Below are 16,413 nucleotides of genomic sequence, written 5' to 3' on the forward strand. Positions count from 1 at the left end.
TAATGACACCTGTCCACCAAAGCCTAACTGAAAAACAAGGAGAATAGGATAAACCATATAAATCAAGGGATGTATGTTTTGCTTTGTTTTTTATCATTTTTTATCAGTTTTTTGCTTTATTCCTAAAGCACAAGTTTGACCAAGTCACTGCACGACTCAAGAAACGTTGGTAGCTCTCCATTACCTCTTGAATAAAATACAAACTTCTTTGTTTGTATGGCAAATTTGGCAAATCAAGTCAGGTCAACAAGCCTTTACTAAGCACCTACGATTAAGCAGGGTGATACATTCTGGGATACAAAGAAAGATAAAAATAGTTCTTTTTCTCAAGGAGCTCACATTCCAAAGGGGGAAAAATTGTCCATACAAGATGTACTAGAATCCATCTTTCCATGCTAATTTTATGCTGTTCCCTTCACACACTCACCATTCTAGCTAAACTGGACTACTTGCTGAATACAACATTCAATCCTTCACCTCTGTGCCTTGTGTTCTGTATCTGGGATACTTTCCTTTCCAAGAGTCTTCCCCTTGGAAGCCCTGGTTCCCTTGGAGGCTCAGCACATATGCCCCCTCCTGTCTGAGTCCTTTCCTGATTCTCTCCACCCTCAATATTAGTGCTCTCCCTCTGCCTTAAAATGAGGTTTTATTTGTACTGTATATATTTTATAATCAGTGTAAATGTTATGCTCCTCTGGTAAAATAAAACACTTTCCCCCCCACCCCAAGGTCAGATATGATTCCATTTGTATTTTTACATCCTCTATAAGCAGCACATCATAAAGTCTTGAAAGGACTGAGAAGTGCCTTATAAGGGAACTCTGTAAGCTAAGTGTTGTTCTATCAATGGTTTTTTAGGGTAAACAACAAGTAGGGTACCATTATGTGTCTTCTGCACCTTTCAGTCAACATTAGGACAGTGAAATTATGATGTTTAAAAATAGCTTGTTGGGTTATGATGAGTTATGACAATACTCACATTATGAAAAGAAAGAGTGTATTCATCTTTACAAATGGGAATAATGAAGAATTTTCTTCAAATGTCACTAATGGAATAAGACAGTTTCTAATTTCAGCCACTTCTACATAATGGTGAACACCAGTGAAGTGTCCATGAATATGATGATTGAAACAGTCACTTCCTCAGGGCTGCTCAAGACAACCAACACACCAGAGAACTGGTCCATCAACCATGAAGAACAATGAGCAGAAAATCTGTGTGCATCCCCCTCCTTGTGTGCAATGGAAAGAAAGATGGAGTAGAATCTTCACAAATGATCACATGGTAGATGAAGAGTATGCAGAAGGTTAGGGCTGACTGATAACCTAGAGGCAGTTCACTGAGAAATGAGATACTAGATAGACCCTGCAGCAAGGATGATATACAATAGGCTGACCATCTAACTTATAGACTGGGTCCCCCAGGACAACAACTTCTGACCAGGAGGCCAAAAATTGGACAAAAGGAGTCAACATTGAAAGATACTTGATTTTATTGCTCTTTAGATGAGCCAACATAGAAAGAGTACTCCTTCCACCTTATGTATGCTGTCTTGCCTGTTTTCAGTTCCATGGAACAAGATGCCTACAATCCGTCCCTCCCCACCATGCAGCTAACTCAAGCGTCCCTCAGACTCCTCCCTTCTGACTGGAGGTCTGAAGGATGAGGTACCAAATTCCTCCCAAAGCCTTCCTTTGTAGAGGTCAGAACCTGGACTCTCAGCTCACTCCACTCTGCATGTGCTGCCCTGCCTGGTTTCAACTCCACAGAACAATAGACTTCAGTTTAGTCCTCTCAGTGTCCCCTCTCCTCCTCCCCTTCCTGCCTCCTTTCATGCATTCTCACCTTCTACACAGTTAGCTCCCTGGGAGCAGGGACTATCTTTCTTTTTATCAATTGTATTCCCAGAACTCAGCACAGTGCCTGGTACACAGTAGGTGCTTAATAAATGTTTATTGGATTGAATGGGACGTGAGAATTTGTATGCAAAATGCTGAATATCAATACAGTTATCCTTCATTCTTGAAGAGGACCAAAACAACATCACTATGTTAGTCAAGTTACAATGTGTCTGACTGTGGCTGTTCAGACCTATGTGAGATCTGAACTCTCTACCACAGGTCAGCACAAATACTCCATATAAGCATTTGGGGTGGATTCTCTAAATTTGCACATCCTGTATTTCCTTTGAGCTACTTCAATTCCACTTTGCTCATAAAACACAGCACTTTCTCTGAGGTAGGCACGCCATGCTGAGTGGTCCTATGCCAGCGTCTCCCATGTCACACAATCAATTTCAAAGTTCTTAAGAGAGACCTTGAGAGTATCCTTGTATCACTTCTGACCACCATGTGAACATTTGCCTTGTCAGAATTCTCCATAAAATAATCTTTCTGGCAAGCATACGTTTTGCATTTGAACAATGTGACCAACCCATCGAGGCTGTGCTCTCTGAAGCAGAGTTTGAATGCTTGGCAGTTTAGTTATAGTAAGGACCTCAGTGTCTGGTACCTTATTCTGCCAGGTGATCTTCAGAATCTTCCTAAGACAGTTCAAATGGAAGCGATTCAGTTTCCTGTCATGGTGCTGGTAGACTGTCCAAGTTTCACAAGCATACACCAATGAGGTCAGCACAATGGCTCTGTAGACCTTCAGTTTGGTAGTCAGTCCAATACCTCTTCTCTCTCATATTTTCCTTTGGAGCCTCCCAAACACTGAGCTAACTTTGGCAAAGGTGAGTCAACCTCATTTTCAATATGTACATCCCTGGAAAGTATACTACCTAGGTAAGTGAACTTGTCCACAGCATTCAAAACTTCTCCATTTGCTGTAACTGAGGGTTCCACATATGGATAAGGTGATGGTGACTGATGAAACACCTAGGTTTTCTTGGTGTTAATTATTATGACACAACTTCTCTGACTGATAGTTTTCTCAAAAGTCAATTAAGAAGCCTCTATATAATATAGAGGAAGTATGATGGAGTGGATAGAATAGTGAGGTTTGAAATCAGGGAAACTTGGTTTCAAACTTTAATTCTTAAACTACTATTAGCTGATGTAATCCTTAACTTCAGTAAATGTCCAAGAGTTATCTACTGTCAGAGATCAGTTGGGTTGTAATCTGTTTAATGGAGGGAATTGTCACCCTGGGATCTAATGATACTGGTAATACCCTATATAAAATGGAGCGGAGAGCTCTTGGTTTAAATTACTTCTATGATTCTCTTTACTTCTAAGTATTGACTCTCTCTATTGTATTCAATAATTGACAAGCTAGCATATCAATTATCAAGTTTCTTTCCTTCTGGTCTATTACTTAAAGGCTGTTTTTATTTCTTACTATCACTTTGACCAAAGAGTTCATAAGGGATCCCAGTGAAAAGGTGAAACCTAAACTATTATAAGACACTGCTTGTTAGACAACTCTGAACTAGGATCCAAACTGAGCCCAGATCCAATCACCCTATTAATTTAAATTTCTGTTATAACAATACAGCGACAGCTTGCTATTCTTTTCACTGCAAACAAAAAAATTCACTCATAAATAGTTCAATACAATATATTGCTCTATCTTGATTCCTTTTGCTAAGGATTGTTCCAAGGAATAATGTCATCTTGACAACTGTTAGACTTTATTGCATGTAATATATAAAATTGTTTGAGGTATGCTCTTTATGCGCATCTCCTTTATTTATATTCTTCAAGGACGTCCCCCATGGCCTACAAAAGACAGCATGTCCAATGTCTTAAAAAAATTGAAATATTAATAGGAGTGCTTCAGGTTGGCTGAAAATAAGAACACAGGCCAATACATGGACATTAAAGAGCTTAGATATCTCCATTTCTGAGATCCAAGTAGAATATTTTAAGGACCAATGCAAACATTAGATTAGATCTAGTTTGGATTAGAACTAGTTTGCTAATCAAATAGATTATAGAAAAGTCTACCATAATGCATGCATGGTCATCTACACTGTAGCACCTCATTTTTTTTACATGGAGCATGGGAACACCTATTCATTCTCTGAGATGGTTCACTCTCTCCAACTTTCCATTATTCTGGTGGGTCTAGCTTCCCAGAAAAGGACTGTCACCATGTGGTTAAACTCAAAGCCTCTTAGGCTCCCAGGAGTGGCTCCATTGTAAGAAAATATATTCCTTCTATTTATCACTTTATCTCTAAAGCCTTCACCAATGTGCTTCTGTTTACACAATGCCATATACTCATAATGCCAAAGCATTTAACTCTTAAATAAAACCGCTTACTTAAAAATAAGGCAAAATAAATAATAATGACAACCCAGGTTATTTCTATATTAAAGCAAATTCACAAATAACAAATATATCACAATTTACACAAGAATCTGGTTCACATTCTCCCACTGATCCGTTAGGTGTTTTTGAAGGAGAGTGGGCACTCTTACAGAAACTTCCCAAAGAGGTACGAGTGAGAAAAAAATTGAATGCAATTCACAATTACGGAAGTATAAACTTCAGTTTCCTCTTTCTGTCTCAGTCTAAAAAGTTTCTTGATAAACATAGCTTCTACATTTGAATGGACACTTCCACGGCTAAACTGAGTTGATCTTTCCTCTGTTTAACTAACTGACTGAGCATGATGTCTCAGCCAAGCTCGTCATTCTGCTCTATGGCTTCTCTGAGTCTTTACTTTCATTATGTTCCTCTGCTTTGCTAATTGCTAGTAACCAAATTTTCATCTTCTATCAACAATCAGGTAAATTATATTTTCTCACAACAATAGAAAAGTTCTAGTGCTAAATTTTTCCACTTATTATCCACTGATCTTGCTTTTCCTCACACAAGTATTCCATCTTCCACAGCAACATTGCATGATAATCAACTTTGAATGACTTAGCTATTCTTAGCAATACTATGTTCCAAGATAGTTCTGACGGGCTTATGATGAAAAATACTATCCACCTGCAGAGAAAGAACTGTGTCTGTATCCCTAAAGAGATCAAAGAAAAGGGAAAAAGGACTCTATGTACAAAAATATTTATAGCAGCTCTTTTTTTGTAGTGGCAAAGAATTGGAAATTGAAGGCATGCCTATCAATTGGGGAATGGCTAAACAAGTTGTTATACATGAATGGAATGGATACTATCATGCTATAAGAAATGATGAGAAGGATTTCAGAAAAACCTGGAAAGACTTATGTGAACTAACGCAGAGTGAAGTGAGCAGAGCCAAGAGAGTATCATACACAGGAACAACAATACTGTACGATAATCAACTTTGAATGACTCAGCTATTCTCAACAATATAATGATCCAATACAGTTCTGAACAGTTTATGATGAAAAATTCTATCCATCTCCAGAGAAAAAACTGATGGAATCTGAATTCAGATTGTTTTTATTATGGGGAGGCAATAATAGCTACCTTCAAATATTTGAAGAAAAGTCACATAGAATTGGGATTAGAGTTGCTCAATTTAACATTAACATTGAAACCAGTGAGTAATAATTACAAAGAGCCAGATTTTAGCACAAAGTAAGAAAAAACATTCTAACAATTAAGGTGATTCAAAAGTAAAATGGACTACCTTGGGAGGTAGGAAGTTCCCCATCACTGAAGGTCTTCAAGGAAAGGCTAAGTAGCTACTTGTCAAAAATATTATAGAGACCATTCGTATTTGGGGTAAGAGTCATGCTTGATGATTTCTATAATCTCTTCTAATTCTGCCATTGGATATGATTCTACCTCAGACCTCATGATTCCCTATCTATGCTGGACAATTGGTAAAATTGGCAAATCCCTCACCACAGTGCTTCAGCAATCTGCGCTGGGTTTGCCTCACCCCTCTATCCTCCAATTCCATGTAGAAAAAAGCAGAATTGCATAGGCTGCAGGAACAAGGAAAATTTCAAATTCAAAATTGCTAGAAAAGTTTCCATTTCCAGAAAAAAAAAAAAAAACATTGCTTTCAAAGAACTGGAATAAGCTTACCCATCTGAAGTCCTGGCAACCCACAACCTACTCAACAGAACACAAAACAAGTCTATCTGAAGAGAGACTGGTGTTTCTTTCAAGATGCAAATCTTCTGCTGGGTAATTTGTCTTACACACAAAAACATTAACCTTTGGAATCCAGTGTCTGTGTTAATAAAGTAATATTCAGCTCACACCATCGGCCACCTCATGGCATCCTGTTGGAGTGTAATGCAGCAACATCCCATTTGTCAGTGAGGTCAGCTCCTTAGGCGCTACATAATTTGGAAATGTGAAAGATCCCAAATTATCTTTCCCTAAGGTGACAAATCAGGTACAGTGCTCACAAGCCCAGACATTTTGCACACTGAAATAAACAAAGTACGACTGAATTAAGGGCATCAATCTCTTTACAGTTTAGCAAAAACAAGTTTTTCTTATCCTGAAAACAATTCCTTAGACTTGATTCTGGAAACCAATTCATTAATCTTATTGTGTCAGAGAGAAGATTAGGTACAATTGCTAATCTATCCAGCAAGAATAAAACATGGCCATGACCCAGAATTGCATGAAGGAGACATCTATACTTACTTGTGCTCTTATTTAAAATGCAGAGCAAATATTCTGCACTCTGGAAAGCAGATCATCCTGAAGCTGTTTTTTCCAAAGGCAATGCAATAGAGTGTAGATCACATCTTCCCAGTCCCATAATCAACTTAAATGAAGAAAATACATGATCCCATTGTATTTATTGCTTGTTGATCATAAAAAAGCTTTTGACTTAGTAGGGCAAAATGTAGTCTTAAAGGCTCTTCAACAAAGTCTTTCCTCCTTATGATCATCTAAGATTCCTCAACAGAGGCAGTTACAGATAACTTTGTTTGAACAAGGACAGAGCTGCATCTTCAACAAAACCTTCCTTACTCTCATTGTATCCAACATACGGAAGTCCAAATGAAGAGAGATTCCTTTTGTGTGACAAGGTCCTCCAAATGCTACTGTTTGCAGCTGACAATGGCATGATTTCTTCCCGGTATTCTATATGGCCTCCTCATTAAGATACATTTCCACTGAAAAGAGACCAAACATTCCACAAGAGAAAAAAATTAGTCAAAAATGCCTAATAAACAGATTGTGATAGGCAATTCAGACCTACAACTCTATTAGTATAGGGCAACCGTGTCAAACTCTGTTAGGAAGGGATCCTTGTGCATGTTGACTTAGAAAATCACAAATTAATATTATCTATGTTGTATTGTATTTTTATTTATTTGCTAAACATTTCCCCATTAGATTTCAATCTGGTTTGGCTGCACCCTTTTGCAAAGTGAGTTTGATGCCTCCTATAGAGAACTTCCTCTGCCAACAAAAATAAGCAACTCCTGTTTATTCATAGTTCCAGAGAAATGTCTGAAACACCCCGAAAAGTAAATTGTTTTATCTCTGGTCACACAGCTAGTCTGTACCAAAGCCAGATCTTAATAATTCCAAGCCGGAATTCTGTCCACTATACTACTCTGAACTCAGAAGATATCTTCTTAAAAAAAAATGTGCCTTTCACAATCCTCCATAATCTTTGTGCCTTCTCTCTGAAATTACCTGCAATTTTTTTCAAGAAACTGGGACAATTAAATCTTTTGTCTCATGTAGTTTTCATTTATGATTTGTTGAAATATAACTCCAGAAAAACAGGCTTTGAAATAATCCATTGTGATTCCAGTGGAACTACTGAACTATGCATTTAAACCCAATTCACTCTGACTTTCATTGATTGGCCAATAATGATTATCCTTCTTTCCAGAAGAGGACCAAAACAACATCACTATGCTGGAGTCAAGTTTCAATGTGTCTGACTGCAGCTGATCAGAAAGAATACGAGCTCAGAATGTTCTACCACAGGTCAGGACCAAATCATCCATGTGAATATTTGGGGTGGATTCTCTAAATTTCACATCCTGCATTTCCTCTGAGCTGTTTTAGTTCTGCTTTGCTCATAGAGCACAGTACTTTTCCACATGTGGACATGCTGTGCTGAATGGTCTTGTGCCAGCATCTCCTATGTCACACAATCAATTCCAAAGTTTTTAAGAGAGACCTTCAGAGTGTCCTTGTATCGCTTCCTCTGATCACCATTTGAACACTTGCCCTGTGTGAGTTCTCCATAAAACTGTCTTTCTGGCAAGCATATATTTTACATTGGAGCAACTTGGCCAGCCCATTGGAGTTGTGCTCTCTGAAGCATAGTTTGAATGCTTGGCAGTTTACTTCCAGAAAGGACCTAGTGTCTGGTACCTTATCCTGCCAAGTAATCTTCAGAATCTCTCTAAGACAATTCAAATGGAAGTGATTCACTTTCCTGGTATGGTGCTAGTAGACTGTCCAGGTTTCACAGGCATACAACAATGAGGTCAGGGGGCGGAGCCAAGATGGCGGAGTAGAAAGACGCACATACACATAGCTCTGAACCCACAACCCATAGAATGGCTACAGGGAAGTAACTCACGGCGAATTCCGCACCCAGAGGCCACGGAACATTGGAGCGAGGGAGATTTCTGTTCCAGAGAGACCTGCAAACCTCTCGCGGGGGGTCCTTCGCGCCGCGGACTGGGCGCCGGGACTGGGAGCTGAGTGCAGCCCTGCCGCGGCCGCGGCACCGAGAGGAAAAGATCCGAGCAGGCTTCACAGACAGGATCTCCAGCGGCCACGCGGGTCCCTCCACCCACAGAGGGATCTGCAAACCTCTCGCAAAAGGTCCGTCGCGCTGCAGACACAAAGCCCAGCCCAGACCTGCTGCGGCCACGGCTGCGGCACCGAGAGAAACAGATCCGAGCAGGCTTCAGGGACGGGATCTCCAGCGGCCGCACAAGTCCCTCCACCCACAGGTGACAGGGGTGGGTGAGAGAGTCTCTTTGGCGGGTCGAGAGGGGAGTGGGGTGCCCCCATAATTCAGGCCCCCCCCGGGAGGTAGAAGCTGAGAGGCGGCTGCAGACAGGGGCTCCCCAAGCGGGCAGGAGCTTGAATCCATTGCGGAAGGTCTGCGCATAAACCCCCTGAGGGAACTGAGCCTGAGAGGTGGCCCTTCCCCATCTCAGCACCAGATCATAATCTCATACTGAATAGCAGCCCTGCCCCCGCCAAAAGCCCTGAGGCTGGAAGCAGCATTTGAATCTCAGACCACAAACACGGGCTGGGAGGATCAGGAGGTGAGGTGGGTGTGAGGAAAATATTCAGAGGTCAAGTCACTGGCTGGGAAAATGCCCAGAAAAGGGAAAAGAAATAAGACTATAGAAGGTTACTTTCTTGGCGAACAGGCATTTCCTCCCTTCCTTTCTGATGAGGAAGAACAATGTTTACCATCAGGCAAAGACACAGAAATCAAGGCTTCTGTGTCCCAGCCCACCCAATGGGCTCAGGCCATGGAAGAGCTCAAAAAGAATTTTGAAAATCAAGTTAGAGAGGTGGAGGAAAAGCTGGGAAGAGAAATGAGAGACATGAAGTCAAAGCATGAACAGCAGATCAGCTCCCTGCTAAGGGAGACCCAAAAAAATGTTGAAGAAATTAACACCTTGAAAACTAGCCTAACTCAATTGGCAAAAGAGGTTCAAAAAGCCAATGAGGAGAAGAATGCTTTCAAAAGCAGAATTAGCCAAATGGAAAAGGAGATTCAAAAGCTCACTGAAGAAAATAGTTCTTTCAAAATTAGAATGGCACAGATGGAGGCTAATGACTTTATGCAAAACCAAGAAATCACAGAACAAAGAGAGAAGAATGGAAAAATGGAAGATAATGTGAAATATCTCATTGGAAAAACAACAGACCTGGAAAATAGATCCAGGAGAGACAATTTAAAAATTATGGGACTACCTGAAAGCCATGATCAAAAGAAGAGCCTAGACATCATCTTTCATGAAATTATCAAGGAAAACTGCCCTGAGATTCTAGAACCAGAGGGCAAAATAAATATTCAAGGAATCCACAGAACACCGCCTGAAAGAGATCCAAAAAGAGAAACTCCTAGGAACATTGTGGCCAAATTCCAGAGTTCCCAGGTCAAGGAGAAAATACTGCAGGCAGCTAGAAAGAAACAATTCAAGTATTGTGGAAATACAATCAGGATAACACAAGATCTAGCAGCCTCTACATTAAGGGATCGAAGGGCATGGAACAGTATATTCCAGAAGTCAAAGGAACTAGGACTAAAACCAAGAATCACCTACCCAGCAAAACTGAGTATAATACTTCAGGGGAAAAATTGGTCTTTCAATGAAATAGAGGATTTTCAAGTATTCTTGATGAAAAGACCAGAGCTGAAAAGAAAATTTGACTTTCAAACACAAGAATGAAGAGAACCATGAAAAGGTGAACAGCAAAGTGAAGTCATAAGGGACTTACTAAAGCTGAACTGTTTACATTCCTACATGGAAAGACAATATTTGTAACTCTTGAAACATTTCAGTATCTGGGTACTGGGTGGGATTACACATGCACACACGCTCACATACACAGAGACAGAGTGCACAGAGTGAATGGAATAGGATGGGATCATATCTTTAAAACAAAATGAAATCAAGCAGTGAGAGAGAAATATATTGGGAAGAGAAAGGGAGAAATTGAATGGGGCAAATTATCTCTCATAAAAGAGGCAATCAAAAGACTCATTAGTGGAGGGATAAAGAGGGGAGGTGAGAGAAAAACATGAAGTCTACTCTCATCACATTCCACTAAAGAAAAGAATAAAGTGCACACTCATTTTGGTAGGAAAACCTATCTCACAATACAGGAAAGTGGGGGATAAGGGGACAAGCAGGGTGGGGGGGATGATAGAAGGGAGGGCATGAGGAGGAGAGTGCAATTCGAGGTCGACACTCATGGGGAGGGATAGGATCAAAAGAGAATAGAAGTAATGGGGGACAGGATAGGTTGGAGGGAAATATAGTTAGTCCTATACAGCACAACTATTATGGAAGTCATTTGCAAAACTACACAGATTTGGCCTATATTGAATTGCTTGCCTTCCAAAGGGAAGGGGTGGAGAGGGAGGGAGGTAAAGAAGGTGGAACTCAAAGTGTTAGGATCAACTGTCGAGTAATGTTCTTGCCACTAGGAAATAAGAAAAACAGGTAAAGGGGTATAGAAAGCTATCTGCCCCTACAGGACAAAAGAGAAGATGGAGACAAGGGCAGAGAGGGATGATAGAAGAGAGAGCAGATTGGTCATAGGGGCAATTAGAATGCTTGGTGTTTGGGGGGGGAGGGGATAAAAGGGGAGAAAATTTGTAACCCAAAATTTTGTGAAAATGAATGTTAAAAGTTAAATAAATAAATTTAATAAAAATAAATAAATAAATAAATAAATAGAATTGTGACAATGATAAGGTTAAAAAAAATAAATAAATAAAAATAAACAATGAGGTCAGCACAATAGCTCTGTAGACTTTCAGTTTGGTAGTCAGTCTAATACTTCTTCTCTCCCACACTTTCCTTCAGAGCCTCCCAAACACTGAGCCAGCTCCGGCAATCTGTACATCAACCTCATTGTCAATGTGTACCTCCCTGGAAAGTACATTACCAAGGTAAGTGAACTTATACACAGCATACAAAACTTCTCCAATTGCTGTAACCGATGATTCCATGTATGGATGGTGTGGTGGTGGCTGATGGAGTACCTGTGTTTTCTTGGTCTTAATTGATAGGCCAAAATTAGCACAAGCAGCAGAGAATTGATCCATACTTCATTGCATCTCAGCATGAGAGACTGCACTGAGGGCACAATCATCTGCAAACAGAAAATCATGCACCAATACTCCCTCCACTTTGGTCTTGGCTTGTAGCCTTTTCAAGTTGAATAATTTACCATCAGTGTGGTAACTGACCTTGGTGCCATGTTCATCCTCACTAAAAACATTTGACTACAGGACTGAAAACATCATGTTGGAAAGCATGGGAGCAAGCATACAGCCCTCTTTCACTCCATTGGTGACTGGGAAGGCACAAGAGCACTGTTCATTATCTAGAACCCAGGCCAGCATGCCATCATGAAACTGACATATAATACTGATGAACTTCTCTGGGCAACCAAATTTTGACATAATTTTCCATAAGCCCTCACAACTTACAATATCAAAGGCCTTGGTCAGATCTACAAACTTTATGTACAGACCTCTGTTCTGCTCCTGGCATTTCTCCTAGAGTCAGACAGCAAAAACCATATCAACTGTTCCTTAGCCCTTTCTGAAGCCACACTGGCTCTCAGGCAGATGAACACCTTCCAGGTGAAGGATCAGACTAAAAAGGAGGACTCTGGCAAAAATCTTGCCAGCAATGACTGAGAGACCCCACTTTGATTGTTACAGGACAACCTATTTCCTCTGCCAATAATAGGTCTCAATAGGTCTCAGCTCAAGTCTCTCTTGCTCATTGTTTGGGTTTTGGTGGCTCATGGTAAGTGTAAATAGATATTATTTCTGTTCTGGCCAAAAACTCTAATTCTCTTCCCTTCCCAGATGGATTCTTCTGTGAAAGTGAACTAGGCCATTTTTGTCTCAATTCTTACCTAGCCTTTAATCACTAATTGGGCTTTGCCACAGACTAAACTGAAACCTGAGAAAGACCTCAGCTTAAAAAGGCCAAGGTCTTCCACTGCATCCTGGGTCATTGGCAGTCATCTTGACTTATGTCTCACCACTGGACTCTGATGATTCTGGAGGAGATTCTGGAGGAGAGAGTGGAGACTTTGCACAGCCTTCCCTCACTTAAATCCAATTCACTTGCAAGTCAAGATATCACCCTTTGATATCACTGATATCATTCAAGAGCAAGGGAAAAATGACAACAAACAACCTCCTAACTTACTGTGTGTACATATTTCCTGTTTGTTTATAGCTGTTTGCATGCTATCTCCCTATCTTATACTGAGAAGAGGGATTATCATTTGTGTTTCTTTATATCACATGTACTTAGTGCAGTAAGTATTTGGCACATAGTAGAAACTTAATAAATGTTAATTGAATGAATCACTGGACAAACCATTGAGTTGGTCCACTAGTATGGATGTCTTTTACAGATGCTGAAAATTAAAACTGAGAAAGCCCGGAAATGAATAGGACTGAACTGCATTTTGGGAACATGTGCACTAATTTTAACAATTTCAAATTTATCATTGCCCCTTTTCTTCTCATCTTACTCTTCCCCCTCTAAAAAAAGGCTTTCTTTTAAAGACCATTATTTTTCTGTTGATGTTATATATATAGTCATGAATCAAAGACCACTACAATCTCCAAAGAAGCAAGATTACAGATAACCTAAAGAAAACAATGAGTGGAGGCACAGCTAAAGACAGTTCAAATGATTTACACCTCAGAAACTGGTGCATAAATCAGGGTCTGATTTAGTGCTTTGTGGATTGTCTAAACCTAAGAAAGTAATGGGGAAAAATGTTAATAATTCAGATTAAACTTAAAAAACTGTCATGGCTACAGTTTCTTTTGTTTCTGGAGAGCTAGTTTGTTAAACATTTGCCAGCACACCTTTGGCTTAACATTTCCAACTATTACTAGCTCCCAGAAATCCTATGACAAAAAGGAGATGTTAGACAGTAAGGGTGAAGGATAACAGATGGACAGCCTAAGGCCTACATTAGTTTCCATGTAAAATTTTGGAGGTTTTTTTTTTTAATTTGGTTTGTTTCCTTAAGACTGGGAGGAAAGCCTCCAGCACTTTGGGTAGGTCCTTTGAGGAAGATTTATGAAAAGGCACAAACAAGAATGTCACAGAATGAGAAGGTAGGCATGGGTTGCTATGCACGCCATTGGACTGATGAAGTCCCAGACCCCTCAAACTAGCCAAAGGCAGCTGTGACAAATCTAGTATATGGTTTGTTTTTAACAAAAAAGAAAACAGGATGACTAGGCAGAATTTATGCAATAAAAATCATTTTTCCATGTTATTCTGCAGGGAGAGGCTGTGTTTTATAGTAGAGAGAGAGAGAGTTGACCTTAGTGTCGGGGAAAACCTAGGTTCATATTCAGTGCCTCTTAATAAATGCTTGTTGATTTATTGAACCTGGGCTTCTCTGTGTCTCAGGAGACTCTCTAAGACTTTAACTGCATAGAAGGGACCTGCAGAATAATAGTAGCTAGAATTTACATAGAGCTTTAAGATTTATTAAGCATTTTACATAAGTTAACTCATTTGACACTCACATCAGCCCTGGGAGGTCAGTATTTTCACTTTAAGGATTAAGAATCTAAGGCCCAGAGAAGTAAAGTGATTTGCCCAGGATCACAAGGCTAGAAAGCATCTGAGGCAGGATTTGAACTCAGGTCCTCCTAACTCCAGGTCCCATGCTCTATCCTCTGTCTACCTAGCTGCCTATGCCAATGTGAATTAGAAGAGTTCTGTTCCAAGAGTTCCCTGCACTAATCAATCACAGGTCCAGTCCAAAAACTGAAACTTCTGCTATAAAATATCAAATTTGTGAGTTTCACAAATGTTTCAGAAAGGGTTAACAAATCAAATTTATTTTGAATGACATCTCATGTTTGTTTGCGCTTTATTAGGGCCCAGAGGCATACCTATATGCCTTAATGATAACAGCATAGTTGTACAGCAATTTGCCATTTTTCCTCACAAAATCCTCTATAAAGGCTATAGTAATGCCATAACCCCCATTTTTCAGAAGAAGAAACACATTCACATTGCCCGAGTGTCTTGCCCTGGATCAGCAAGTGAGTATATCAGAGCTGGGATTCAAAAATCAGGTTTTATGAATTCAGATCTGATCCTGGTTCATGAATATGGGTCACAACAAGGACATCAGGTAAACCCATAAACAAGATGGGTTTCAAAATCATCTAAAAAATTCATGTTCATTTACTTTTAAACAAATAATGAAACTTGGAAATTTTCATAGTGTAAAAAAAATTTTTTTCAGGCTGCAAGGAGACATGAGTGACAATTCCAATAAATTAAGTTCAATTTGACAAAAAATTTTAAACACCTCTGGAGTGCTTCACTGCTTTGAATATAGTCAAATCCACCACAAATCTAATGACTTCAGAAACTTAAAAATAATTTCTTCTCAGTAGTTCCATTCCATATTTTACCATAACTTTTTTCCCACAAACTCAACTTTTCTATAAACAAATAAGTAACTCAACACACTTGTTAGACAAGAGTGTAAGAGACAGAAAAGGTTCAGAATATAGAAGAAACAATTTCAGGAGGGAAGGAAGAGGGAAAATGCACATAAAGATGCAAATGCCAGGAAAATAGATGAGAGGGGAAAGACCTCTGGGCCATGTCTATGTTGCTAACTTAGATGAAACAATTTGTTTACAAATTTTGCAAGTAGTAGAATCCAACCCGAATTTCCATTACAACCATTTATGAGGCAAAATATATCCACCTATAATGTCAGAATGCTACTATTAAACAATGAGTTATACTCCCATAAAGTCTCAATCATTTTTAAGTGATGCAAATCCATTCGAAACAGCTATTTAGATGAATTCTCAGCTAAAGTATCTTCGTATTTCTGAACTAGGCAGACCACAGCATGGATAGTTTCAAATAATCCCTTTAACCATCAAACTTTTCATATCTCTTTCAGATAGTCCTTCAAGACTGAAAAAAGCTACATCACAACTCTGAAACATTGGGCTAAAATCAGAAAGCTTAATTTTATAATACTAGCTTCAGGAACCTTTCCCACAGAGACTGTAGGTACTGTTACTGTACCTTTAAAAGTCAATGGAATCTTGGAGTGACAATTTAACCATCACTCTCTGAAGAACATGAAGACACCAAATTTTAACTGTCATTTCAGAGAGAATGTTTTAACTCTGATGTCTGAAGAGAAGTTGAGGGGGGAGGAAGAAAGAACTAAGGGAACTTATTCCATGAGAGAAGTGAATTTTGAAAAAAAAAAAATGAGATTTCTCGAGAACATGTTTTAATCAGTATCCTAACGGAACTAAATGGCAAAACTATGTGAGAAGTTAGCTGATGTAAGTAATGGATAAAGATGATTTGGGTTGTGATCTTTCTCACTGTTGTGACATTATAACTAGCTATCTGTCATTGTCTTAACGTTTCTCATTCTGTTAAATAGTATAGTTAGTGACCTTGATGTTATTTTAAGGCCAAGCAACTAGGAAGTTTTATATAAAGAAAGAGATAGACCATTATAGAAATAAAAAAATTCTCCATTTTAAGAAATAAATGATATTTTATCAATTAGAGTGAGGGTTCATAGCTAATTGATTAATTAGTGAGAAATGCTGCCATTTTAAAATCTAATGTGGAACTATCAGAACATATCTCTGACTGCCTTAGAACTAAAGATTAAGGATAACTAAGGAAATTGGATGAATAGTGAGTTAAATAGGGATGATCATTCCACCTGGGTTGGGTTATACATGAGTGGTCAGTCAGTCCGATACTCCAGTTATATGCATAGT

This window comes from Notamacropus eugenii, chromosome 6, assembly GCF_028372415.1.
Source record: "Notamacropus eugenii isolate mMacEug1 chromosome 6, mMacEug1.pri_v2, whole genome shotgun sequence".
Taxonomy (NCBI): domain Eukaryota; kingdom Metazoa; phylum Chordata; class Mammalia; order Diprotodontia; family Macropodidae; genus Notamacropus; species Notamacropus eugenii.